The sequence below is a fragment of the Dermochelys coriacea genome, chromosome 11 (assembly GCF_009764565.3).
Source record: "Dermochelys coriacea isolate rDerCor1 chromosome 11, rDerCor1.pri.v4, whole genome shotgun sequence".
In the NCBI taxonomy this organism is placed as follows: domain Eukaryota; kingdom Metazoa; phylum Chordata; order Testudines; family Dermochelyidae; genus Dermochelys; species Dermochelys coriacea.
In genome coordinates this window covers 51,808,216-51,835,394 of record NC_050078.2, presented here as the reverse complement: position 1 = coordinate 51,835,394, position 27,179 = coordinate 51,808,216, and the positions used below count along the sequence as shown (strand labels likewise).

Sequence of the window (27,179 nt, the reverse complement as noted above, 5' to 3'; positions counted from 1 at the left end):
TGCCCAGCCCGCTGCTGGTCTGGGATCCCAGCCCTGCCCACATACAGTGAGTACCTACTTTCTCCCTGGTTCTAGCCCATTCTCTTCCTCTCTCTCTGCACTGAGCTGAGGGTGAGAGTGCACTGAGCACAGGGCTGGGGAGCCAGGAGCTAGAATGAGGGAGGGGGATCAGGGTTGGGGCAGGAGGTTTGGATGTGGAGTGCTTACCTGGGCAGCCCTCGCTTAGTGTGAGGCGTGCAGGTAGGAATGGGGGGGGGGTTCAGGAGCTCCCGTTTGATGCTCAGGGAGGGGGAGAGAATGTGGGGAGTGCAAGAGTCAGGGCATGGGGTGTGGGGGGGCTGGGTATGTGGGGGGGGTGCCGGAGTCAGGGCAGAGGGCTGGGGGTATGTGAGGGGGTGCAGGAGTCAGGGCATGGGGGTGCTGGAGTCAAGACTGGGGTCATGGTGGGGTGCAGGGCTCAGGGCAGAGGGCTGGAGGTGTGTGAGGGGGTGCAGAAGTCAGGGCATGGGGTGTGGGGGGCTGGGTATGTGTGGGAGGGTGCTGGAGTCAAGGCTGGGGTTGTGGGGGGGTGCAGGGGTCAGGGAAGAGGGCTGGGGGTGTGAGCTATGGTCTTGGTGGTGGTCCCAGCCCCCTGCCCAGAGCGGCTCACAGCAGGGGGCTGGAGGGGATACGCCCTGATTCCACCCCCCCTTCCCCAAGGCTCTGTCCCCACCTCGTCTCCTCCTCCTCCCCAGAGCAGCGAGCGTGATGCGGCTCCGCTTCTCCCCCTCCCTCACAAGGGCCATCAGCTGATGAGCGGCAGGGAGGGAGAGGAGGATGAGCAGGAATCCAGCACACTGGGGGAAGAGGCTGGGGAGGGGGGAACTTGCCTGTCCTGTCCTTTCTAAAAATCGAAATATTTTTATTTATAAACAACATATTTGTTATGGGAATTGAAATAAAATAAGCATGGAACCCCACAATGCCATTTTTACAGTCACTTTTCAGAGCCGACCCATGTTTTTAAACAGTAGGTTTAAACTCAGCAGCCAAGACTCACTGTAACAGCTTTCCTCCAGTTTCCTTTGCACTCAGATGGAGACACATTCTCTATCCAATCAGTAATAAATGTCAATTGCAAAAGGTCTTTTGGAGAAAATCCTTTGAGGGTAATTAACTACTGAAACAACTTACCAAGAGTTGTGATTGATTCTCCATCACTGAAAAATTTTAAATCAAGACTGAACATTTTTCTGAAAGATATGCTCTAGTTAATTACAGTCGTTGGACATGAAGCAGAAATTAATTCAGGGAAGTCCTGTGGCCTGTTATGCACAAGATCAGACTAGAAGATCACAATGGTACCTTCTGGCCTTCAAAATTACGCATCTACAGATTTACTATGCAAGTTTACACTCACCAATAAATTAACCAATAAAACAGTAATGCTAAGAATACTAATGTGCATACTCACCCTTATCAGAAGTCAATATATCACTGATGCAGGCTTCATAGTCAGTATAAACAGTAATCCCATTTTAAACATAAACCAGTTTTATCATCCTAATGAATCTCCTATAAAACAAACAAACAATCTCCTCTACATGAATATAGAGCCCCAATTATACACACTTTCAGGCACGTGTTTAACTTTCTATACGGTGAGTAATCCCAATGAAGCATGGCATACATCGGGTTAATTGGGGCCTAGAACTACTGATAAACTTACTCTACCATACAAAACGGAAAGATACATAACAGTTTTCATGACAAAAGTAAACGGAATGGTTGTTAATGCAATACAAACTCTTATGGTACAAGCAAATGGAAAGTAAAATGCTGCTTCACCTCTCTCTATTATAGAATCTAAGGATTTGAAGGCACCACAAGGGTCATCCAATCAAACTATTCTGACCTTGAGAGATTTAGATACTTTTGATTTTTAACAATGAAAAAGCAAACCCACTCAAAACAATGGTTCTTAGAGGAAAATAAATTAGCAGTCTGTGGATTGGAATATATCAGAAATGTCAGAAGTTTAAAAGCAATTGGCAATTAGTTATTTTTTGAACCCTGTTATAGTCTTGGCCTTCACAACATACTCTAGCAAAGAGTTTCACAGGTTGACAGTGCATTGTGTAAAGAAATACTTCTTTTTTTTTGTTTTAAATCTGCTGCCTATTAAGTTGAGTGATAAGCCCAATAGCAGACTTGGTGCATAGTCACAGGTAGACACAGTTTGGGCCTGTAGATAGAAGCTAATGACGGGATCAATTTACAATTTTGGTCCATACATACCATGGCCTAATACCCAGGGATTAGGGGAGTTAGAGAAAAGTGCCTTGGACTAATCCAATGCTAGGCCAGTTTAGCAAGGCACAGATCCACGCTCCTCCCCCAGCCCAATAAAAATCCATAATATAACTTTAACTACACACAATCAGCCTTTTAACTATATTTTATTCCTCTCAGGAAATCAACTTCTTCTGAACTCTACTCCTTAAAGTCCTTTATTTATAGAATCACAGAAATGTAGGGTTGGAAGGGACCTTGAGAGGTCACCTTGTCATTCCCCCTGCTCTGAGGCAGGACCAAGTAAACCTGAACTATCCATGACAGGATTGTCCAACCTATTCTTAAAAACCTCAAATGACAAGGATTCCACAATCTCCCTTGGAAGCCTATTCCAGTGCTTAACTATCCTTATAGTTAGAATGTAAGTTAGATATCAGGAAAAAACATTTCCCTTTGCTGAAGATTAAGCCAATTACTCCTTGTCCTACCTTCAGTGGACATGGACAACAATTGATCACCATCCCTCTTTATAACAGCTCTTGACATATCAGGTCCCATCCCCACCACTCTTCCCCTCTCACAACTAAACATGCCCAGTTTTCAACCTTTCCTTATGGGTCAGGTGTTCAAATTTTTTATAATTTTTGTTTCTCTCCTCTGGACATTCTCCAATTTGCCCATAATCTTTCTTAAAGTGTGGCACTCAGAACTGGACACAATACTTGAGTTGAGGCCTCACCACCCCCAGGTAGAGTGGGACAATTACCTCCGACATCCTACATACAACACACTCCAGTTTATGCACCCCAGAATTATATTAGTCTTTTCTGCAGCTGCATTATACTGTTGGCTCTTATTGAATTTGTGATGCACTATAACCACCAGATCCTTTTCATAAGTACTACTGCCTGACCAGTCCCCATTTTGTAGTTTTGCATTTGATTTTTCTTTCCTAAGTACAGTACTTTCCACTTGTCTTTACTGAATTTAATCTCATTGATTTCAGAACAATTCTCCAATTTGTAAAGGTAGTTTTGGAGGACAGTATTAAAATTCAAAGTGCTAGCAACTCCACCCAGCTTGATAGCATCCACAAATTTATAAATATGCTCTTCATTCTATGATCCAAGTCATTAATGAAAATATTGACAAATATCAGACTTAGATACTAGATACTCACACCCTCAGTTTAACAGCAAACCACTGATAACTATTGATTTCAGTCCTTTCAACCAGTTTTGCACCAACCTTACAGTAATTTAATCTACACCATAACTTCCTAGTTTGCTTATGAGAATGTCATGTTGGACTCTGTCAAAAGCCTTACTAAAATCAAGATTTATCACATCTACAGCTTCATTCTTATCCACTGGGACAATAACCCTGTCAAAGAAAGAAATTTGGTTGGTTTGGCATGATTTGTTCTTAACAAATCCACGTTGACTATTTCTTATAACCCTATTATACTGTAGGAGCTTACAAATTGATTGTTTAATAATCTGTTCCAATATCTTTCCAGGCATCAAAGTTAGGCTGACTGGTCTATAATTCTCATGCCCTCTTCCCGTTTATAAAGATCAGTATGGTGTGTGCCCTTCTCCAGTCCTCTGGGACCAAATCTGTCCTCCAGGACTTCTTGAAGATAATCACTAATGGTTCTGAGATTGCTAGCTAGCACCTTAAGTTCCCTGGGCTAAATTTCATCAGGCCTTTCCAACTTGAATACATCTAACTTATCTAAGTAGTGTTCCCTATTTTTGCTTATGTTCCTTCCTGCTTGTTGTGAATATTGTGTTAAATATCTGGTCACAATTTACCTTTTTAGTGAAAAAACACCTCATCCCTGAGCTCTGTTATTAACTCTCCTTCCCCGCTAAGTAGAGCGCCTACGCTTTCCTTTGTCTTTTTCTTGCTTCTAATGTATTTATAGAACCTCTTCTTATTGCTTTTATTTCCCTTACTAGATGTAACTCATTTTGTGCCTGAGCCTTTCTGAATTTTCCCCTATACACTTATCCTATTCTTTCGTCATGGAGTTTAAGGCCAGAAGGGACCACCAGATCATCTTGCTGATCTCCTGCATATCAGAGGCCACCAACACCATTCAGCCCACCATACACTTAACCCAATCAAAATTAGATCACAGAATTACAGCCCACATGAGACTAAACTATTGTGTGACACAGGCACAGAATAGGAGGGACTGAGGTGTACTAGTGCCTGAGGTCCTTGTAATGGCATGAAATTGATTAAGTGAGATATATCCATATAATCTGAGCTAGTGACCTCCACCCCATGCTTCAAAAGAAGGGGAACAAACCCAAGATCACAGCCAGTCTAACCCGGAGGAAAATTCTTTCCTGACCTCATATATGGCGATCAGTTAGAAACTGAGCATGTGAACAAGAATCAGCAAGCCAAGAATCTGAGACGTAGAATGCTTGGTGTTACCTCAGAACACATGGCCCTGTCTAGTGTTCTGTCTCTTGCCATGACATCTCTGATGCTTCAGAGGAAGGAGACCAAATAAAAAAACCCGGAATACATGGGATGGGGGGCAGGGGCAGGGGAGGAATCCCTTCCTGACCCTTGCATGCAACCTCTTGAAGCCCTAAAGCATGAGCTTTTAGGAATACAATATATAAATCAAGAATGACCCCCAGGGCTGCTGAGGTCTGCCCCCATCTCAAGCAATTCCATACCATTGCACTTATAAATTTGTCCAATTCTCTTTTAAAACTAATTGTTTGTCGTCCCCCAACAACTTCTACTGGGAGACTGTTCCAATATCACACCCCTCTGGTGATTAGTAACCTTATAGTTTCCAACCTGAATTTGTGTATGGCCAGTTTATAACCATTTGTTCTTATGCCAACATTGTTCTTTAGCTTAAATAGCTTTTCTGCCTCCCTGGTATTTATCCCTTTGATATATTTAGAGAGAGAGTAATCATATTCCCTATCAACCTTCTCTTTGCTAAGCTAAATTAGTCAACCTCTTCCAGTCTCCTCTCATTATACAGCCCCCCTTCCCATGATCATCCTAATAGCTCTTCTCTGCACCTGTTTCAATTTAATGTCATCCTTCTTGTACATGGGTGACCAGAACTGTACACAGTATTCCAAATGAAGTCTTACCAGTGCCTTTTACAATGGCATTAATACATCTCTTTTTCTGATGCCTCATGTGACATCCTAGGATCACATCAGCCTTTTTCACATCATATTGGTGGCTCATAATCATCCTGTGATTAACCAGCATATCCAGATCTTTATCCTCTTTTGTTGCTTTCAACTAACGAGCCTCAAGTTGTAGAAGACATTCTTTATCAGACCCTCTTTGTATGACATTCAACCTTCACAACCAATTCCTCCCTAGTCAGAATCAAGTCTAAAATGGCTGTCCCTCTGGTTATTTTCTTCCACCTTCTGAAACAAAAAGTTGTCCTCAATACATTCCAAGAACTTATTGAACATTTTGTGTTTTACCATATTATTTTCCAAACAGGTGTCTGTGTAGTTAAAGTGCCCCATTACTATCAGTTCTTGGATATTTCTATTTGTTCTAGAAATGCCCTATCCACCACTCCCTTCTGATCTGATGGTCTATAACAAACCCCTACTATGACATTGCCACTGTTTTTCACCTTTTATTTTCACCTAGACACTTGCAATTGGTCTGCCTCTCACTTCCTTGTGGACCTCAAAACAAGTATAGATATTCTCAATGTATAATGCAACAACTCTTCTCTTTTCCCCCGTACCTGCCTTTCCTAAACAAGCCATACCCCTCTATGCCAATATTCCAGTCAGGAGATTTATCCCACCAAGTCTCTCTGATGCCAATTACATCATAATTCATCTTCTGTACTAACATTTCCTGTTGATTTCCAACTCCTTGCATTTTTGTATACGTATCTAAGATGTTGAGCATATTTCGCCATTGTTATCCCTCTTGTTGCCTATGACCCTATTGTAATTTTCCATTCCCTCTCCCCTCCCCCACCCCAGCCCTTTGTTAAGATAAGGTGTTTTTTTTTAAAGTGACCTATGGGCTTTTTGTCACCTTCCCCCTTAGCTCTCATTAGCCTGGCAAGTCAGTGTGCAGTGATGCTCTTCTCTTTCTTGGTTAGATGGACCCCATATCTTCCTAATCTACTGAAATATTCCCTGCCACAGGTTTTGAAACATGTAAGTTTCATAATCAGGATATACCGAAAAAACAACAAAACTATTTGCCAGCTTAAGTAATTATTTGTATTTATATCTCTATTCACTCTACTTTACACAAATGCCAGCAATGACTTGTGATTTCCACTTTATCTCTGACAAACACCCCTATGAAGCCAATTATTGGATTATGGTATCATAATCAAGTAGTATCTAGAAAGCCTGAAGCACACATTCCTCATAGCTACCACAAGAAACAGTATGTGACAAATGACGGGTTAAATGTAGTTTCCACAGAACTTTTTTTCTGCCAAAAATATTTGCCAAAAGCCACCAGATGAACCCAAAATCTGGAAAGCATTTTGCTCCAGCCAATCCACTACTGTTTTCCACAATTGGGACTATTAGAACTTTATAATGTTCCTGTGTATCGAGGTATATTCACTGACATACCTAGAAGATTTTTTTCCTGCCAGTGGATGTGCCCAGTCCGTTGATTGTAAGACTTCATAACTTTATCATCCTAAAGAAGCTCCTTCAAAACTCAGTCTGAGTGCAAATGGAATTTTCTTGGATGAAATAACTGAGATTATCTCAACATTTAAACCAGGGGTAGGCAACCTATTGCACACATGCCAAAGGTGGCACGTGAGCTAATTTTCAGTGGCACTCACTCTGCCTGGGTCCTGGCCACCGGTCTGGGGGGGCTCTGAATTTTAATTTAATTTTAAATGAAGCTTCTTAAACATTTTAAAAACCTTATTTACTTTACATACAATAATAATTTAGTTATATATTACAGACTTCTTGAAAGAGACCTTCTAAAAACGTTAAAATATATTACTAGCACACAAAACCTTAAATTAGAGGGAATAAATGAAGACTAGGCACACCACTTCTGAAAGGTTGCCGACCCCTGATTTAAACAGTTCAGTTTGTCATTAGCATGACAGATTTCAGTCTGTGTATTTTCCTAGTATATTTTCATTTGAATCTCACAATACAATTCCACAATATGTTCCAGTTGTATTTCTTCACACATTTTAATCCCCAACACATGCTGAGTTTCAGAAACAAAATAAATAAAAGTATGTGATTTCCCAGGCCTGATTCTGTATTAACTCACTCCTTGTGCCAGAATGCACGAGAAGAGACTGGAAGTGATTTACACCCATCTTTCATGGGTGTAAATGATTACACTAGGTACAAGGCAGTGGAGAAGCCGGCCCTCTTTGACTTTATGTACACAGCATAGCTAATACCTCAATTACTGGTAATTTCTTACCACTGTATACTGTTAATTTCAATTTGTTTTTGTCTCTTCTGCAAAATTTTGTGGTGTACTAATTGTGTCAGTAAATCGATGTGATTCCTATGAATGACAAACTTACTAGTTGTATGCAGTGTTTAGCCATGTCAGTCCCAGAATATTAGAGAGACAAGGTGGATGAGGAAATATCTTGTATTGAGCCAACTTCTCCTGGTGAGAGAGACAAACTTTTGAGCCACAGAGACGACTTCTTCAGGTCTGGGAAAGGTATACATGCAGTATTCAGCTGTGATGCTTGAAGTACCTTTCCCAGACTTGAAGAAGTCTCTGTGGCTCAAAAGCTTTTCTCTCTCACCAACAGAAGTTGGTTCAATACAAGATATTTCCTCATCCACCTTGCCTCTCTAATATTCTGGGACTGACATGGCTAAACACTGCATATACCAGTTGTGGCCTTGGACCTACAAATGCTTAAGCATCTATAGTCTCACAGAGCTCAATAGGACTACTCATGTGAGTAAAGTTACTCATGTGCGGTAGGGTTGAAAGGACTGAGACTTTGCTCTCTGGCTCTTCTAAATTTTTAAAGAAATGTACTCTTTCTGAAAACTGTTCTATGAATGTTTGGTTCATTGTTTTAAAATAACATAAGTTTTAATATTCATGTGGTCTCTAAAGCTCCCTTATTTCTACTACAAGGAGTTTAATCACCTGTCTCAAATTCCTGCTTAAGGCAACCTGCAAAATATTTTTAAATTGGGCTTGTGACCAATGTTCCCTCTAATTTTTGACAAGCCGTGTGTGCAAAAAATTTCTTTTGTGCAAATTTTTGTGCATGCGGTGTTTCGCCGTGTGCGCGGGGTTTAGGATCTGTGTGCATGGCTTATAGGGAACAGTGCTTGTGACATCTGCTTAAAAGAGACCAAAAAACCCTTTGATATTAAAAAACAAAACAAAAAACAAAACAAACAAACAAACAAAAAAAACCAACCTCCCCACAAATGGTTGGTTTTTTTTGGTGATGGTGATGCTGGGAAGGGAGTGGGAGGAGGGGTTTAGATATATCAGCTCTGGTACTCCCTGATTTTGCTGGAAGTCTGAGGATGTATATTGTTAGCTCTCACATCTTATTTGAAGGGGCAGGAGATTTGTGCTAAATCTTTAATAAAGCTTTCTTTCTTCAAACTGTTAATTTGTCAATAATGTTGAACGAGTGCAGAAGGGGAAGGAGTTTAAAGTAGTCAGAATACAAATCCCTTCTCTCAGTTGCTCAACTTTCACTCTCTTGGCTTTTGGAAGATAGTCACTTTTTCTACCTCTTCACGCAACCAAGAGTCTTCTAGGCTAGACCAGAGCTGACTCAGACATAAAAAACAAAGGAAAAGTTTCTTGGGAGGATGAGGAAAAGAAAAGCACACTTTTCTAGACCTTCTTTATATGCCATAAAGAAGCAAAAGCTCTGCATTTCAGGAAATCCATAAGGAATTTTAAGGATATTATGTGTTATTATGTAGCGTTCCTATAGGATCACTAGTTTCAAGTTTGGCTCTGTGTTTTATTGAAAATGGCAAGTATACCTCCTCACCCCTTTCTGAGTGCTTTTAAGTAGTCACAAAAATCCAGACTGATGTTTTTCTTGTCATAGAGGAAGTGTGTTGACTAACTTTGGGCAGGGAGAGTAGAAGGGGGGGGGAATCTCATTTCAGCAAGCAGAGCTGAAGGAGGGGACACAGAAGAGGGGAAGAACTGGATCCAAGATATGCTCTTTCCTCTCCTTGACCTGTGTGGAAATTCCTGCACTGCTTAGGTCTCTAATATAGCAGAAAAGATGTAATGAGATCCTATTGATGGAACCTGAGACAAGACAAATTCAGACTAGAATTAAAGCACACATGTTCAGCATTGAAGTAATTAACCCCTGGAACATCTTGTCTAGGAATGTCTTTATATCAGGACTGGATCTTCCTGCTAGATATGTTCTAGCACAAGCAGAAGTTATGGGTTTGATGTAAAAATTATTCGGTAAGGTTTTATGCCCTGTGTTACCTAGGAAGTCATCCTAAATTATCATAATGGTGCCTTCTGACTGACGTTATCAGTCTATTAATTATTTAATTGACTACTAAGAAACACTTCAAGAAAAAGGGCATGAAGAGGAGTGAAGTTAAAATTTCAGCCAAAAGGAGTTGGGTGGGGGTGGAAGGGGGAGAGACAGAACAGAGATCCCTGGGTAACACCCATTTCTCTGAGAAGGCATCAGGAGTCAATGAATGCCATCCAAAAGAATTCTGGACTGATGTGTGTATGTGTGGGGCCAAGTAAAATGGCCCCACAGTCAGAAAGAGACTGCTCATGGCCAGTCTTTCTGCTCCTGGACTTATAAGTAACAATGAGGGGAAGAGGTTCATGAAGATAACCTCTGGACTTGTTGGGGCCACCAAAAATAAAAAGGTATGGGGGAAAGTGCAGCCAAAACCTAAGGAGGCAGGTTCTGTAGTAGGCAGAAGAGATTTGTGCACCTGGGTCTCACTGAAAGAAAGGCAAGTGCTGAGGGAATCCATGAATTGGATGGCCAGCAACACACATGTGCTCATGATTCCATGAAGTATTCAACCACTTACTCCCCAAGCCGGTCATGCAACCAGGGTGGACCATAGGCTTAGAAACCAGGACCAGAGTGGTTCTGGATACAGAGGCTTATCTCATCTGCTTCAGAGGGCCAGTACACCTGACCACACCTTGTTAGTGCAGGAATAACACAGGATGGTACAAATTATCTTCTCTGTCTCTCCTATTGAGAATTCTTTGAATGCACTATTCAGAGGACTGATAAGGTACCCTTTAGTTTTATTCAGCCTGTCCATTTTAAAATTCTAGTTCAAAATTTCTGCTAGTCACACTTCAGAGTTCATTCCCCACACAATGCATATATCTCTCATCTATATCAGTCCTATCTCGCTTCCTCCCTCTGGTTATGAATAACGTGTATTTAGACAAGTGTTGCATTTGTTTCTCCAGTTTTTTGGTACCTATATTTCTCTCATCTTCCCTTAGAGGTCCAAAAGGGAAGATTATACCGATATCTTATTTATGAAATTGGGGAGTTAAAAACAGAATAAGTGGGAGTAGAAATCAAGTTACAGAAAATATTTTGCAAATTTTTTGTACCTCAACAAAATAATATTGGATTCAGGACATCCTAAGAGAAAATAAGAATCTGGGGGGAGGGAGAAATCTAGCCTTAAAAATGTTCCTTTGAAATTGCTCACACAAATGTTTCAATCTTTTTCTAATCTAAAATTGTTTTTAACCTTTTATTAACAGTATAAGTTATTTAAGCCTTTGGAGACTGGCAATTTACATACAATTGTCTCCATTTTTCCCCACTGAGAAATTAATGTATAATATGTACTTTATATTGCATTTACGATTAATGCTATATATTACACAAACATACCCGCAGCCATATTCTTCTATGCTACCACGGCATCCTGGTTACAGTTAACAAAACAAAATCAGTATGACAACTTATGCAGATGTCTGAAAACAGCATGGCAGCTGCTGACAGCAATGTTGTCCTCCCAGTGAACACAGGACTGGCAGAGCAGGCACATAGTGCGTGCAATGTGACAGGACTAATGTAGTTATATTTTAAAAAGTAACATTCTACACTGTTATTTTGATACATTTATCCATCCATCCCACCCACACAGACAATGTCACTAATGAGTTAACAGCATACCCACTCTGCCAGCCAATACAGACACATAGTGTGACAGATATGGCAATTTCCTGCAATATCATATAACATTTTGTTCAGAGTTATGAAAAACCTCCATTCCCGAGAGGTTCGTAACTCTGAGGTTCTAGTGTATATAATTCCATGTGAGAGAGTGATCACGGCTCTGCAGGAACTACGAACAATGGGGGATGATTGGGTAAATTCACTTGGGTCGTAACACCTGCAGAAATATATTACTACCTGGAGAGGCTCACAGGTACTAACAGGTACTAACTCACAGGTTCTAACTGGATTCTCCAGAGACCCCGCAGACAAAGCAAGGATTTGGGGATAAATAATCTGAGTTTAAACTGATTCAGGGCCTTCTTTCTGATCTAGCAAATAGATAGAAGCTTCTGCACTCAAGGGGGCCCAAATCCTTCCTAAGGGGAAGGAGAGAGAGATACAGGTCTCTGCCCAGAAGAGGTAACAGCCGAGGAGCCTAGAATGGGTGCCCTTGCTGGACCATAGAGGGAAAATAAAGGGGCAATTGCTCCAAACTCGGACACATAGCCATCATCAATGTGACTCTAAAGAATGGCCTATCAACAATTTCTGTTATAGTAGTCTCTGTTGGAAACCAAAAATTTAGATCTGTTGGACTAGCACGGCTTTCATAGAAACTCAATCCCTGGATTTTCCAAATTTACAGATTTGTAATTCTATGGCCATGATACTCTTAAATCACCCCAGTTAGAACCTCCAAAACAGAGATTAACTGACCTCAGCCGATTGATCTTATTTTCATATGATTATACTACTGATATAGCTTATTCTCCTTTAATAAGATGACTGCAATGCTAGTTAATATGAGTCAGCCTCAATAACATTAGTATTCATTATGTACGAAATTCTGAATGCAGTCTGTATAGATGTATGAAGGAAAATAATTCAAGGTTCCATAGGAAGGACAAGAGATATGTGAATGTGGAAATATTTACAGAGAAGAAACAGAACAAATAGCAACTGTAAAAGGTAGATCAAATGAACCAGCAGTGACATATTTGTGATAATATTGCAGAGTATAAATAGTGTGGTCAAATGAAATAAAACTTGAAAATAAAGCATAATTTTGATAGAAGTCTGAACAATTATAGGAGTGAAGTAAATTATTTTATTAGTCAGAAAGGAGTAGTTCCATAGTTATTTTGGATATTAAAAGGTAAATCTAAACGTAATAGTAACAGAGCAGTATACTAGCTACATATACTCAGGAAATGCAGAGAAACAATTTAAATGCTCAGAGAAATATATGAATGTCTCCTGCATATACATTTACATGGTCCAGTTGTTATGGCATTGCATATATAGTCCAGTGGTCACGGCACAAGCTTAGGACTTAGAAAACCCAGATTCAGTTCTCTGCTCAATCAGACTTCCTATGTAACCTTGGGCAAGTCACTTAGGAATAGACACACAAAGGAGACTTGAACATTACACAATGCAATGCTGAGTTAAGGCACCCTACCAGTGGAATCCACAGCCCTGAATTTGGCACTAAGGCTCCCTATACAATGCATAAGGAGAGTTAGGTGCCTAAGAATGGGATTCACAAAAGCCAGCAAGCTCATTGAGGAGCCACCTAAGCTAGGCAACAGAAAATGCAGAGGAGATGGGCGTAACCTAAGCCTTGCCTCACAAAGGGGCACCTATCTCTGGACCAGCTAAAGTAATACTAGGGTACTTAACTCCCTTAATGGATCTAGCCTCTAGTCTCTCGGTGCCTCAGTTTCCCATCTGTACAATGAGGACAATAGCACTACCCTACCTCACTGTGGGGAGGGAGGCAGAGTTGAAAAATTAAAATATATTAAAGATTGTGAGATGCTCAAATAGTACAGTGATGGGAGCACCATAAGTAACTCAGACAGACAGATAAATGGACAAGTCACTTATGAAAAGCAATGCTAATAAGTCTATACATTACAACAATTTTGTGCCACGATAGCCGTTTAGATTCTGTACAGGTGCAGTTCATGGCATTGCTGGTCACAATGTTTTCATGTGCATAACGCTCTGGGTCAAATTCCACCATGTTATATCACTGTGAATCTCAAGGATTATAAGCACTCTTCATTATTTGTATTTTGGTAATGCTCAGAGACCCCATTGGGGTAGGCACTGTTAAAACAGATAAGAAAAAGAAGGCTCCTGCCTGCAATAGCTTACTGTGTAAATGAGCATTGACTCCAATGGAGTTATTGTGGATTTACACCAGCATAGCCAAGAGCAAACCTTTGCCCTTGATAGAATCTATAAAAGGCAGTTTTCACAGATACAATAAATTCAATTCAATGTGGGATCATAACACTCACACATGAGAAGGGGATAAACAAGTAACAGCAAGCCATGCAAAGATGAGATACAAAACCACGAGTGAAATTAATTTGTGTTACATAGGAGTTTAGGGAAAAAGGAGTAACATGTTTTAGGGGCTTGTTAATACTCTATTGCAATTTTGTCACTTGGTTTTTCTAATGATTACGTGTAATAAACCAGGCACTGTCAGTTGTTGAAGATATTTTCATAGTTTAATTTAATTATTTTTCAGAATGCCAAACAAAATACAAAATCTGACCAGTAGTACCTAGGACTATGTAGAAATCATATGGATTCACTTTCAGCATACCCCAGGTGGATAGCCTAGCATCCCAAAGAAGCAAAGTTCTTAGCCTTGGGCCGGATTGTCTTCTGTGCAGGAATAACCACTCCCTTAATCTACACATTGTTCAGGATCATGCAGATGCCCGTTGATTCCTCTGCTACCTGGTTCCCACTGGCCCTAGAGAGCACCTTTTTTGCAAGACCAGTACTTCCTGTGAGCTCCTCTGCCCCCTCCCACCCTTCATGGGTGCCATTTCCCCTCTATATGGATGCTGAGAGGATCATGGGCTTTAAGAGAAGTCAAGACATTTGATATCTGAGAGGTTCTCAAGCTTTTTATTTCACTAAAATTAATCCTGCTGGCTCATTAAAGTAACACATGTACACCTGATATTTTCCCCCCAGAATACAGCTCAGTGAGCTGCAACCCAACTGAACTAGAGAAATACCATCATGAAGTTTCTGACAAGGGTGCAACACTGTGAGACTGATGGGAATGAACTTGAAGAAAGCAGTGGTAAAGGTTGTTTAAAGGAAGACAAAGCAATATTACCCAAGACATCACAAATACTATTTATCCCTATTTAAGTATCACTTAATCAACTGCAGGTATCTTAATTAAATAGAATTATCATCCTTGTTAAGCAGCAGTCCTTGGTATTGTCATTGAGTTTAATTCAGTTTGCGAAGATATCCCATGTAAGTGTGTCCCAATTAAGTGGAAGGTGATAGGAATCGATTGGATTATGAACAGTACAACCATTGTACATAAGATTAAGAGTATGGTAATAAGAGGAAAGTTTAAATGAGGTTAATCTTGAATCAGATTAGACCCTGTTAAGCATGTGATGCAATGCAGCATGATGTGGGGTGGCAGAAAATAAAGCTAGTGGAACAATTCATGGGGGCTGAAAGTAGAACAAGAACAAATAAATAAGTGTGCATAGCAACCACCAGCATGACGGAACAAACTCCTCCACCCCCAACCAGAAAAGCAGGAGTGCAGTTAACATACCATTCAGGTTTACCCCAGCATCATGTTTGCAGGTATATGTCCTTGAACAGAGAAGAGTCAGCACTGATGATTAACTGGAGATAAGAAAAAGGTTAAATTATCCACAATGATACATAAAATTCCCAGGGCTTTTGATAAAATACAACTGTTTGGATGGGTATAGATGATTTAGGTGGGCTGCTGTGATGAGAAACAACAACACACCTCATTAAGACTCTTTAGAACTGCAAGTTAAACTCTGACCTATATAATGTAAGGGCCTGAGGGTATATTTATTCTAGGAGATTTTGTATCCATTTCCAGACAATGTTGCTGTTTCTCAGTAACAATACAGCTGCCCCGTTGCTGGGAAAAACAAGTACCATTTTTTCCTAGAGTAGGCAAGACCTATGATAACAAAGCTTGTCCTAAGGTACACTCCTTCACCTACAAACAAACAATACTTTGTTTAAAATAGACAGGACTGGTCTAGTTTACAAAGATAGGACTCTTATTAGGCAACTTCCATGATCAAAATATAACAGCTCACGAGTGGGGAGTCACTGACTGACAAAATCTTGCTGGGTGGGCCTGGGTATCAGAGAAGGTCTTGTTTATTTTAAAGCATTCATGTTTTGATTTGCATTTTCTATACTTTAAGCACTCTTAGAAAAACAATACTTTCACAAATTAGCACAATACCACAAAGAATGCTGCCAGGCATTGACCCCAAAACTTCATTCAACATCCAACTCTCTTTCTCTCAAAAGAATCTGGAAAAAGATAGGCCTTGGAATGTTCCCCAACATTCATCAAACCTGAGCTCTGGCATAGGAGGGCACATTAACAAATTAAATAGCTGCAGACATCCTGCCATTCGCCCTCCCCCAAGAACACCCTATTTCTATTCTCATTTAAACCAGTTCTCATTTAAATCTATTGCTATTCAGTGCCTCAGCTGCCTGATACTGCCACAGAGCCACACACAGGGAAAGGGATCTCTAAGATAGGCAATTCCCTGAATATTTAGGGCTTTAGAAGTTAACAACAACATTTGACATTTCACTCAGTATAAACTGGTAGCCAGGGCAGATAATGGAGTACAGGGATAGAGTACTCCTACAGAAAATCCTATTTAGTGAACCAGCAGCTACATTCTCCACTGTATATAATTTTCCAGGTGGTCTTAAGGTATAGGCCCCCTCTAGAACAAAACAGAAGTCCAACCTGGCTTGGGAAAGGCACTAATAAGTACAACAATGTTCACATCTGAAATGAAAAAGCAACAAGTCTTTTCCACTCTTAAATAGCAGCAACCTTAGAATCCATCACATTCTGGCAGTGCCTAAATGAGAAGTGATAAGAGACCCCCAATCAGAGGCACTGTACACACACACACACTAGCAGAGAGTCCCTATCCCAAAGATCTTACAACTGAAGTAGATAAAACAATAAACAAAATAAACAATTTGTCAGCAGTACACAATGCATATGTTAATACTTCTCCATATTTTCCACATCCTCTCTGAATACCTCTGTTCCCAACCTTCCCTCTAGCAAGCTCCTACAGCCAACCTGCTGCAGCACCCTTACTTCTCCATTTACCAAGTGGCAGGCACCTTCTTAATAAGGGTGTGAGACAAGCCTCATTTTTCATGGTTGCTTTCCCTTTATGTCTGTCTTTTCTGGATAAAACCTCAACCAGCTAGCCAATATCCAATCCCCAGCCAATCCTAGACACTTGGCAAGTTGCTTTACGATCCAGGATGAGTCACAAAGGAAGAAGACAGAGAGGCCTCCTTTTTCTGCACATCAACATGAAAGGGGCTAACTATTCTCTTCAGACCATTCTCGACAGTAAACGCTACCAGAACTTTGTACAGTTTGACGAATCTAGCATACTGATTATAAACAGAAGTTAAACTCCATTTATACATGATCATTAGGTATTTTTTAAACAGAAGGTTATTAGGTATGGAATTAATGTTCCCTCCAATAACATTAACTTCTTTCCCTCTGTCTCTTGTGGATCAGCATGCACATATCTGACAGTTAGAGGACATATTCTTACTCTGTGAAGCATGGTTCGTGCTTAACCCATATGTGGTCTACAGCTGAATGTGTGTCCCCTGCAGTGTCCCACATTTTAGCTTCTAGGTACAGAATAAGGAGTCCCACTAGAAATTTTTTCATCAGACATAACAGGAAAGCCACAGCAGAAGTTCATCCATGTTTGTTGTAACACTTCTTTAAAGAAGATAGCTATACAATGCTTTGTTTAGCAAGTGATACATGTTTTCTTGTTCTGTACACATAACTATCTTAAAGCTCACAAAGTGTGACAGCATTTGAGATTTTATTGGCCAAAGGGAAATTCTGAATAACGAAGGGATGGGAACACAATGACCCATGATCCAATACGTTTTCCAGAGGTGCCACGAACATGTGTGCGCACTCACACACAAAATTGCTTCTAAGTTCAAGTCTCTTTACCTGCATAAACTAGTCATCCAATAACATCAGCTTTTCTCCCTCTCACTTTCTGCATCTCAGTGTGTACTTTCGACAAGTAAAAGCCAAAGATACACCAAAAAATTACAGACAACTCCTGTCAACTACCCATTTTTGCACACACACAAGTGCATATTCTTTAATAGTTAGGTGTAACTGAGCAAGTCATGAAGGCAGTTTCAACTGGAGTTCAAATCTCCATCATGATAAAGGTCTCTTTTTACCTGGTCTCTAATTTCTGCACTGGTATTTTCTCCACAATCCTTGGGCGGAATGTAGAGTTTTATATCCCCTGTATCATCAGCAAAACCTGAAGCTTACAGAAGATAAAAAGAGTCCAGTTTAGCCCACTGTTTCTCATGGAACTTCCCATTTGCCTCTCTGAAATTTCTGTGCTTCTATTCAGCCTTGGAGAAATGTCTATTTCTGATGCACCGGAAAGCTCCTTAGTGTGCTTTCTAAGCCAGGTTGTTTTCTGAAAGATGCGCACTTGTGACCATTGTAATTGGAGCCAAATGTTGAGCTCCAATCTCCAAATTTTGGGATCAGTTTTTGTCTTACAATCACAGTTACAAGTAGGACTCTATTTACATGAGCCCGCATAGCTGAGCAAGAAAAGCCTGGCAGGATTCAGACAACTGGGCAATTACAGAGGGGTTATATCAGAATGCAGGTTGGTTGTGATTTAATGGGGGTGCCAACATTTCTAAATGACTGTGTGAAAAAAGGCATGAGTATTCCGGTCACTTCCTAATTATGGACTTTGGTTCCACATCCCCACCCAATCTTGATTTTCATGTTACCAACAGCAAACACTACTGGTTTAACTTAATGCATAAACTACCCAAATAAATAATATCCAATAAATTAATATTTAAGTAATAGTAGTAACAAGCACTTTAGCTACAAAAGTGTGGGGAATGCACTGGTACTGGAATTTCATATGAAATGTTTCACCCATGGATGATTGATCTGGAAATTCTCTCAAAAAATTAAAGTTATACATGCTTATGTTGTGATTTATTACTGTTGATATATTGCATTTTCACACCACAACACATGGCAGAAGCAGTTATCCAGCAACCAATTAACTGCAATTACTGTATGGTACTGAGAGATAAGAGTATTAGTATCAGTTCCAGCTGCAAAATTTGTTGAAAAAAAGTCTTTCCGCCATCCTAAATTTATTTGCTCAACATGATAAATTGGATATTAATGCTGCAGTAAAGCATACAAAATTGGTATTGCAATTTGTAGCTTGCTCCCTTCAAGAGAGAGATCATGACTAAACTCAGATGCTAAAGATCTTTTTGTTTACAAAGCTATAGCACACTCACCTCTAAAGCTTGCACATATGAAACAGATTAAGAGGCACAGCTGTGGGGTTTCAGTCTCTCAAACTACCATTTATGTTAGCTATATATCCACCTACTTCCATATGCTGACTTGGTTAAGCATTCAGTATTACAAAAAAAATATGTACTTTACCTCCTGCTACATTTATTGCTTAATTTTAATGACCCACTTTGATATTATTTTAGATTATTGATGATATTATTTACTTATTTTAAAATGGGTATGATTTGCAACACAAAGAGACCTTCCATTACTGGTAAATTACCAGTGAATTTGACACTTACCTGCTGCTTAGATTCTCCACTGGAATGTACACTGCAGCTAAAGGTCCAAAGTTCTATCCCTATTTCACCTCACATAGTCAGAGGAAGAAAAGGGAGGTAGCTACCCTATTTCTGAAAACCATTATATCTAGCATTGAATCTGAAGTGATTTCAGTGCTACATTCAAAAGGTATACTGTCGTTTAGTTAGAGCTATCCTACAACCAACATGTACCTCAAATCAGAATTTAAATATAGATGAAAGTGAAATACTTTGACAATATCTTCTCATTTATTAATAAATCTTATTTCAGCAAAAGCTCACCCACAGTGATACCATCCCTTGTAATTTTATTGCTAATCTCACAATATTTGTTTTTCTTAGAGCCCCAGGGCCTGGAATCTTGCATTTATGTGAGAATATCAGTCCTTATATTAAAAAAAAGTGTTAGCCTCTCATGATTACAAAGAAAAGCTTGCAAATGGGACTTGAAGACACCCAAAAGGCTTAAAGGCTAAAAGGCAACTAAAAAATCCAAGATCTATTACTTGACTTTAATCACAAATTTTTTAAGCCAATCATGATTTCTGGGATTGGACTCATGATTTCAAACACTTGTGGCTGGCAATTCTACACACAAGAAGTTCAAGAGACATAATGTTGCAACATAATATGGTATATGAAGGGCTAGTCCTAACAAACATTAAAAAGATGGCATTGAGGACATACAAACTCTTTGTTTATGAATCCTAAAATGTTTGGCATACACATGTCTGAATGCACAGAAGATTGCTATAGCATTTCAGGAATAACATCTTTTAAAAAGTAACAGAAGCCAATTGTAGGGTACACTACAGCAAGAGCCATTTTGCATCAGATTTTTTTTTCTATTTTTAAAAAAGCTTCCCATTTATTTCAGTGCAGATTTCTACTAAAAAGTCAGTGGCACAAGGAGATATATCGTTTGGCAAACTGATTTAGAATAATGTAAAAGCAGGAAGTACTCATTAGTGATGTAGTATTTATTGTAACTTTCAAAGCAATACAAGATGATTATTTGAGTTAAGTAAGCACAAAAGTCCAATGGGTATGCTGGCCAAACGTGCAACTCATTTGGAAAAGAAATCACAACTAGTTAAAGTCATGCTGAGGTCTTCATTTTTTCAAAAAAGGAACAGGCAATCTCAGTTTATGATAGGTGATATTCAAGAAGGTACACATATTACTACCCATCTTTACTGATTGACCAAAACTGGTATTACTCTTTTGCTCCTCTAAGCCTGCCCTCATTCAAACTGAAAATGCTAATCTGAGACCTTGAAGAAAGTTATTAAGAATCCCACAGTCCACTCTGAGCTATTTCACCTTATCTAAAAATAATGCACTGCACAAGAATTTGAGTGCATTTTTTTAGATTTTCATGTGATTTTATTGCTCTTGAAAAGTGCTGAATTGACAGCCCTAGAGACAAAATTCATGCATCTAGACATACTATCAGAAAAGTTCAAGTTGCTCCCATTACCTAGAAACAATGATTACACTTAAATCAATAGTAGAATGCTGGAAATATCAATATGTTTTGAATATTAAGAACTTACATTAAGTCAAGTATGTGTGAAAAGCTGGAAGAGGAAATAATATTGAAAATAAAAATATTAGCCCTTTGAACTATTAAAAGTATTCTTGAAGTTTGAGACTCAATTTTAGTGCCTAAGGAATTCTATAAGACTATAATGCTACTCTGTAAAAACTCCACCTCCTTACTCAACACGTATTCTCTTTGCCTGTATTTAGGGTCATATCTGCAGATCTTCGTGACAAAAATAAATTTTTATTGTTTGCTACTCCTGTTAGGCCTGCAGAGAGAACAGCGCTAAGATCAAATAACATGTAGAGTCTCTCCCAACTTGTGCATCATTACCAGAATTGTTACTAGTTCCAATCAGCTCCACCTGTGCTAACTCATTGAAGGCAATTGGGTTGCATAGGTGTCACTGTGATAATAATTTGAAGACAGTGGGGCTGCTCAGATGTAACTGAACCTTGATGATGTATGAGATGAAAAGAAACCAGTTTGACTCTCAGAACCCAGGCTGAGTGTACAAAGCTGGCTGTTAGAAAAACATCTTTTCTACTTATAAAAATTGAGAAGATTTGATACACAAAGAAACAAACATGGAACCTTAGTGTCTGTTTTCAGAGTAGAACTTCACTTTAAAGAACTTCAGGGAACACAAAACTTTCCTCTGCTCTTTTTATTTATTTTTTTTAAGTCACCTGCATGTGACATTCTTCCTCTATAGAATTAGATCTGTTGCAGTATTCCACTGTTGTCAATAGGAGATAAGGAAGCATATGAACAGAAGACAGTCCATAAAAATCAAAAATTTAAGTTTAAGCAAAATAAATATTTTTTTCCAAGATAAACACAACTTTTGACTACTTATAACCCAAGCACAGCTCAACTCCTCTGAAACTATGGCCTACTTTGGACCAGGGCATATGAGACTGCAGTGGTCAGGCAACAACTTCAGTGACATACACATGAGTAAAATGAGCAGGATTGGACCCCAAGGGTTCAAGACCTGCTGAGAATGCATCAGTTTCTAAAATCCTTAGAGGAAGTAGTGAACCACTTAAGGTGAGAGATATGTAGAGAATGTTGTTAAGCAGTTTGTGTAGGGGCACTGCTTGTGTTATAATAGAAATAATATAGTCTCTGTCTTTCCTGGACAATAATCTGATTCCCTCATTGTGATTATCCACTCAAAAGTGAGATTACTATTGAGAGAAAGGAGAGCAAGGTTTATTATTGCATAATTTAGCATTGTTACATAATTTCTGTTCTAAAAGCTCAATTCAGAACTTTTTTCACTCAGGGGATTAGTCGTTACAAACAGAGCCTCTGACCTCTGTCATTCATATCATTTAAATTCAGTTCTGTAGTGACTGGAAATTGTTTCTATCTGAGCATTTACTAGCATTTGTGAAATGAATTAGGTGATATCACTTCAGTTCTCAGTGGACTAGTATCCATCAGAAAAATCACCAAAATGGGTACTAATTGGCAACCTGGTTGGAAGTAATAACAGAGAAACCAACAACTGAAATGTTACAGAGAATGAACTAGCCTCTCTCTCTACTTAAATGGTCCCTCCAGATCAAGGTAGAGGCACTTAATATACTCCTAGTTTCAAGTGTTCTTTAATTAGTGTATCTGGTAGTTCTGATTACTTTCTTACAGCATGTTCATGCTATTCATGGATCATCTCTTGGGAGAAAAACTAGTTCTGTAATCAAAGTACACTAGTACTATTAATATTATGATCTCAAATATTTTCTCGATTCTTTTACTATTCTGTATTTAGAACTGTATGCTTCAAAATACATTTATCTTCAATACACGTTATACAGCCCTATTCTACACTGCAATGCATATATCACTCTGTTTACCTCTAATATTTCATGATATTTTAATGTAATGAAGTTTGAAGAAAAATATAATTTAAAAAAAAAATTAAAGAAATTCTAAGGATTTACAAAACAGATGACTGGATTTTGTAGACCTGTGTTGAAGAATTGACTTTAAACTGTACTGTACACAAAGGAACTTGAAAGAGTACAGAATTGTTGCCACAGGTTGATGAGAACTTATGTGCTTTTAATTGTATAGTATTCAGTATCAACCTGTGTATTTCGTTATTCTAAAATAACTATATCAAAACTGGCAAACAGCCTATCACCAGTACCCTTGTCTGAGTGTTGATTACTGCATCAGCCTCGTCCTCTTTGATCTCCCAGTATCCACCTTACCCTCATTAATACTATCTAAAATGCTTCAGTAAATGCAATCTACCTTGCCTGCAATTATAACCCTTGTCAAATCCCACTGCAGGCTTCCAATTGTTGTCCAAAGCAAGTTTAAGACCCTTGTCTTTACTTCCAAAGTGCTGCACAACCTGACTCCAGCTATCTTTTTCGAGTGTCTTCCTTCCCCACCTTACTCTGTCCAATGCACACAATCAACTGCCCCCTTGAATTCTTCCATCCTGTTACATATTCCTAAAACCTTAATCCATGGCTCAGATATAATGCATCTCCACCTTTTGATCCTTCAACTCCCTTCTGAAAACACAATTCTTCAAGGAGGCCTATAAACACTAACTTATGCAGCTCATTAACTGATGAACATATGCCCATAAAAAGAAAAGGCACATACCAAAAAGCACAAAACTAACCAATTGTATACTTATCACCACTCACATTGCTTTTCATTGTTCCCCTCCTATGTTTAGATTTTAAACTCTTAATAGTAGTGAAGCATCATTCTATCAGTAGCCTGTTTGACAGGTGTTACTATGAAATCATAATGTAGTTTAGCTTAACCTGGAGAAGAGAAAAAATAGGAGCAATGACACACAGCACCATCGGATAACCTTTTCTATGGGCATTGTTTTCATAGTTATTCTTATAGAGAGTTGACAGCAGATAGTCATTTACATTTACACCATCCTGAGAGTAGAGCATATGTATTTTTATATAAATATATGTACATTCAAAGCTTATTTCAGGTCCATTTCATGTATACCATCACATCTGCCCAGTACTGCCTTCCTTTCAGAGGCAGTTAGACTTCTGAACATGTTCTCAGTTACTTCAATATAGAGAAGACTTTTGTTTAGAAGCTTACATACTGGAATCCAACTATTTTCCATTTAAATTAAAAACGTAGTGATAGTTTTAGACAATTGAGTGATTTAAAATAAAGCAGCAACAAGTTTAAGTATCAGCATTGTGCGGTTATTTTTTGAATATTAAGGAACAGTTAAAGTAACTGAATTCCTTTTATGACAAATATTCAAGACTACAATTAACCTTTACTGGCCTTTGACTAACTGTTATTACCCTTGGATAAAAATAAGAAAAATGTCTCCTTAGTATTCTCATTTATTAGTAAATCTGCATTGATGTCCCAAAACTTACTGTTATTGTTCTTTAGTTGACTAATGACAATCATGGTAATGAGATTAAAGTAATGGCATAGAAATTATATTGCATTTTACCATATTCTTTTAGAAGAGTGTTATTAAAGGTCACTGTCATCTTTAAGTTTCAAACCCTCTTAGAAATTTAATTTTCTCTCCTTCTCCCTCCCCCAGATTCTGAGCTTGAAGTTTATGCTCAAATATTAGTATCTTCACATTCCTTTCCAATTGACAATCCTATTTTATGGGGTTCAAAATAACTTTTCTGTTTTTGTTTAGCTATGTATAGAAAAATCTTCCTCTGCAAAACAATAATGTGTTCATTCGTATCACCAGTGATATTAGCTCATCTCCAAAGCATAATTGCTATGGCTAAGCCTGGAGAAGCAAAACAACACTTATAGGACCAACAAAAAACAGATAATGGCTTTACTATACTTTTTACATTTCTCACTAGAATATAGGGTGTTTGTTTGTTTTGGAAACAGATATTTAGAATTGAAAGGAAGTTTCTCTATCATATCCCAAGTCAAATTTGGAGTCTGAAATTCTTGACCGAGTCCCTATAATTTCAAAGTTGGGGAAGAAAAATAAGATGTGTTTACCTTAAGTTTTAAAGCAAATATAGTCTAATAAATATTAGAAAAAACCTGATAGATTCTCTTTGGGTGTATTCATTGATATATAGGATTTAAAATCCATAATCATTACTGAATTTCAAAGGTGATCTAAATTTCAGAAGTATATGCAGAGCGACGACTGAGGACTTCCCAGCATCTCCTGAAGGCCCTACTGAGAGAAAATTAATTCCAGCACTAGTTTATTTCCTATGCAATCATCACACTGGGAAATATCGCATGATTAATTCTAGTGATACAATTCATATTGACCAAAGCGAGAATGTAGCAAAGGGTTATTTTCTCTATATTATTAGAAAAGTCTTCCACACAAAGTATTGTACTCACTACTCTAAAATCCAAACGTTCATGCCAGGCTCCATCAATCCTTTTTCTGTTTCCTAAATCTGGTGCAACAAATGTCAATGTCCCCCTCCCCAATCCCTACCTCCCTCTCGCTCTCTTGGGGGGAGGGAAGGCATACATCCTAAAACACGGTAAAATGTGCAATCATTGCTAACACTAGCAACCCCTCAAAAGCGAGACGCTAAGAGGGGAAAGGTGCTTAGGTCGCTACCGCTGTGTCACGTTTTGGAGGGAGGAAGAGGGGGATCATTGGATGCCTCTGGTTTCCGAGCTTGGACATAACGCAGCGGCGGCTGCAGCGCAAAGCAAACAAGGGAGCTGGAAGCTGCGCCGCGAGCAGCTGTGGGGAGGCTGCAGGGTTCGTGGCTGGGTGCCCCAGGCGGGGGGGGGGGGGCCGGCCCCCAGGCCGCCCGCCCCGCGCTCACTCAACCTCAAAAAGTTTCCGCGGGACGCCGAGGCTGCCCCGCGCCCGCTCGCGACACCCGGACCCAGGCGCGCGCGCGCCCCAGCATCACGCCAACCGCCGCGCTCGACGGGCGGCCCCGGTCCCTCGACAAGGCGCGCTCGGACGCCGCAGCCTCCGGAGCAGCCCCCACGCGCCCTCGCCCCCCCCCCGCCCCCCGCCCTCCTTCCCGGCCTGCGCCCGGCAAGCGCCGCGGGGCGCCTCCCCTTGCAGGCGGCGGCGGCTGGCCCTGGCACGGGATGGAAGAGCCGCCGCCAACGCGGAAAGTCCTGCCTGGGGGCGTCAAACTCCTGCGGACTTGCCGGGGAGTTTGGCTGGAGGGAGCGGGCACCGCGGGACTGAGTCCCGCTCGCGCCGCAGGCAGCCGCTCCCCGCAGCCGCCCGAAGGAAGGAAGCGCGGGGTACCTTGCGGAGAGATGGAGGGTGGCAGCCGGGGCCGGCCCCTGTGAGACACCCAGAGAAAGAAGCGGCTCCGCGAGCGCCCGCCTCAGCCACCGAGAAAGTTTCCTGACGTCAGGCTGGGCTTCCTCCCGCCTCCCCTCCCACCATTGATCTGCCGGAGCTGGCGCTTCGCTGCTCCCGGGCTCCCTCTGGCTCAGGCCGGCTTGCTACAGCCGGAGGTGGCCTGGCTCATTGGCAGGCTGAGCGCGCTCGCGCTCGCTCCCCCCCCCCCGGTCCGCGCGCTCCGCTCCCCCCCCCCGGTCCCAGCGCGCATCGCTCAGCGCCCAGCCGGGCGCCTGGGACTTTGCCCCGGGGTGGTTGAGAACAAGGGGAATGATTCCCCCCACCCGCAGCAGCTTCGCTCCTCAGGAGACCCCGCTCTGGATGGTAGCGCACGCACCAGGGCCGCCCAGGGCTTGACCTTGACTACAGCCCGCCTTATACGAGGAAAGAACGTGCCAGAGGTGATAGATGCACCTAAACTGCCTTAAACAACCATAGCGAGTCGGGCAGCGCGCTGCATTCCTGGAGAAATCTGCTATTGGGGCAGATTCTGGGGTATGCATTCCCAGGGACGGGGTAAGAGTAACTAGGCACAACCCCCCGCTGATTGGGGTCCCCAGCTGTGAGGTGATGGGGTGGCATAAGTGATGTGAGCAGGGGTCATCAAAGAGCACTGTACAAATACAGCTGGGGAGAAGAGGAGGTAGCTCAGCGGGCTTCTACCTTAGGTAGTGTATGAAATGCCTTCCCCCTCCAGTGACCTGTTGCCACTGCCATTCGTGTGGGTCTTTGAGCCTGAGGCTGGCAGCCTTGCCAGTCTCCAACAAGCAGAGAGTTCTGGCAGAGGACATTGCCACAAGGCTGCATGTAAGCGGGATGGCAGCTACCCTCATAACCCTGCTTGGAATGGTGCATCTACTACCACTGAAGGTGAGGGTGCTGTGTGCATGTGTTGGAGAGTCCTGTGAGAAGCAACTACCCACCCAGGTGTAGAGCCCTATGCTAGGGTGGCAGGAAGTCTTGTCCCATAGGAATCTCGCTGCACTGGCAGGAGGAGAACTGCTTACAGAGGATATGCTGCT

General features: G+C 40.6%; 1 protein-coding gene across 8 annotated transcripts in view; it reads right to left on the bottom strand.

The window, feature by feature from the left end:
* GULP1 (GULP PTB domain containing engulfment adaptor 1) overlaps window positions 1–26,255 on the bottom strand; it is a 289,955-nt gene extending 263,700 nt beyond the window's left edge. For 2 of the 8 annotated variants that reach the window (XM_043505460.1, XM_043505458.1), the window contains exon 1: window positions 26,059–26,252. The gene's annotated coding sequence lies outside the window, so the exon portion shown is untranslated. Of the gene's footprint in view, window positions 1–15,113; window positions 15,188–26,058 lie in introns of all 8 variants that reach the window. The other 6 variants (XM_043505459.1, XM_038422763.2, XM_043505462.1 and 3 more) reach the window with 6 other exon arrangements.
* Window positions 26,256–27,179: the final 924 nt, after the last annotated feature.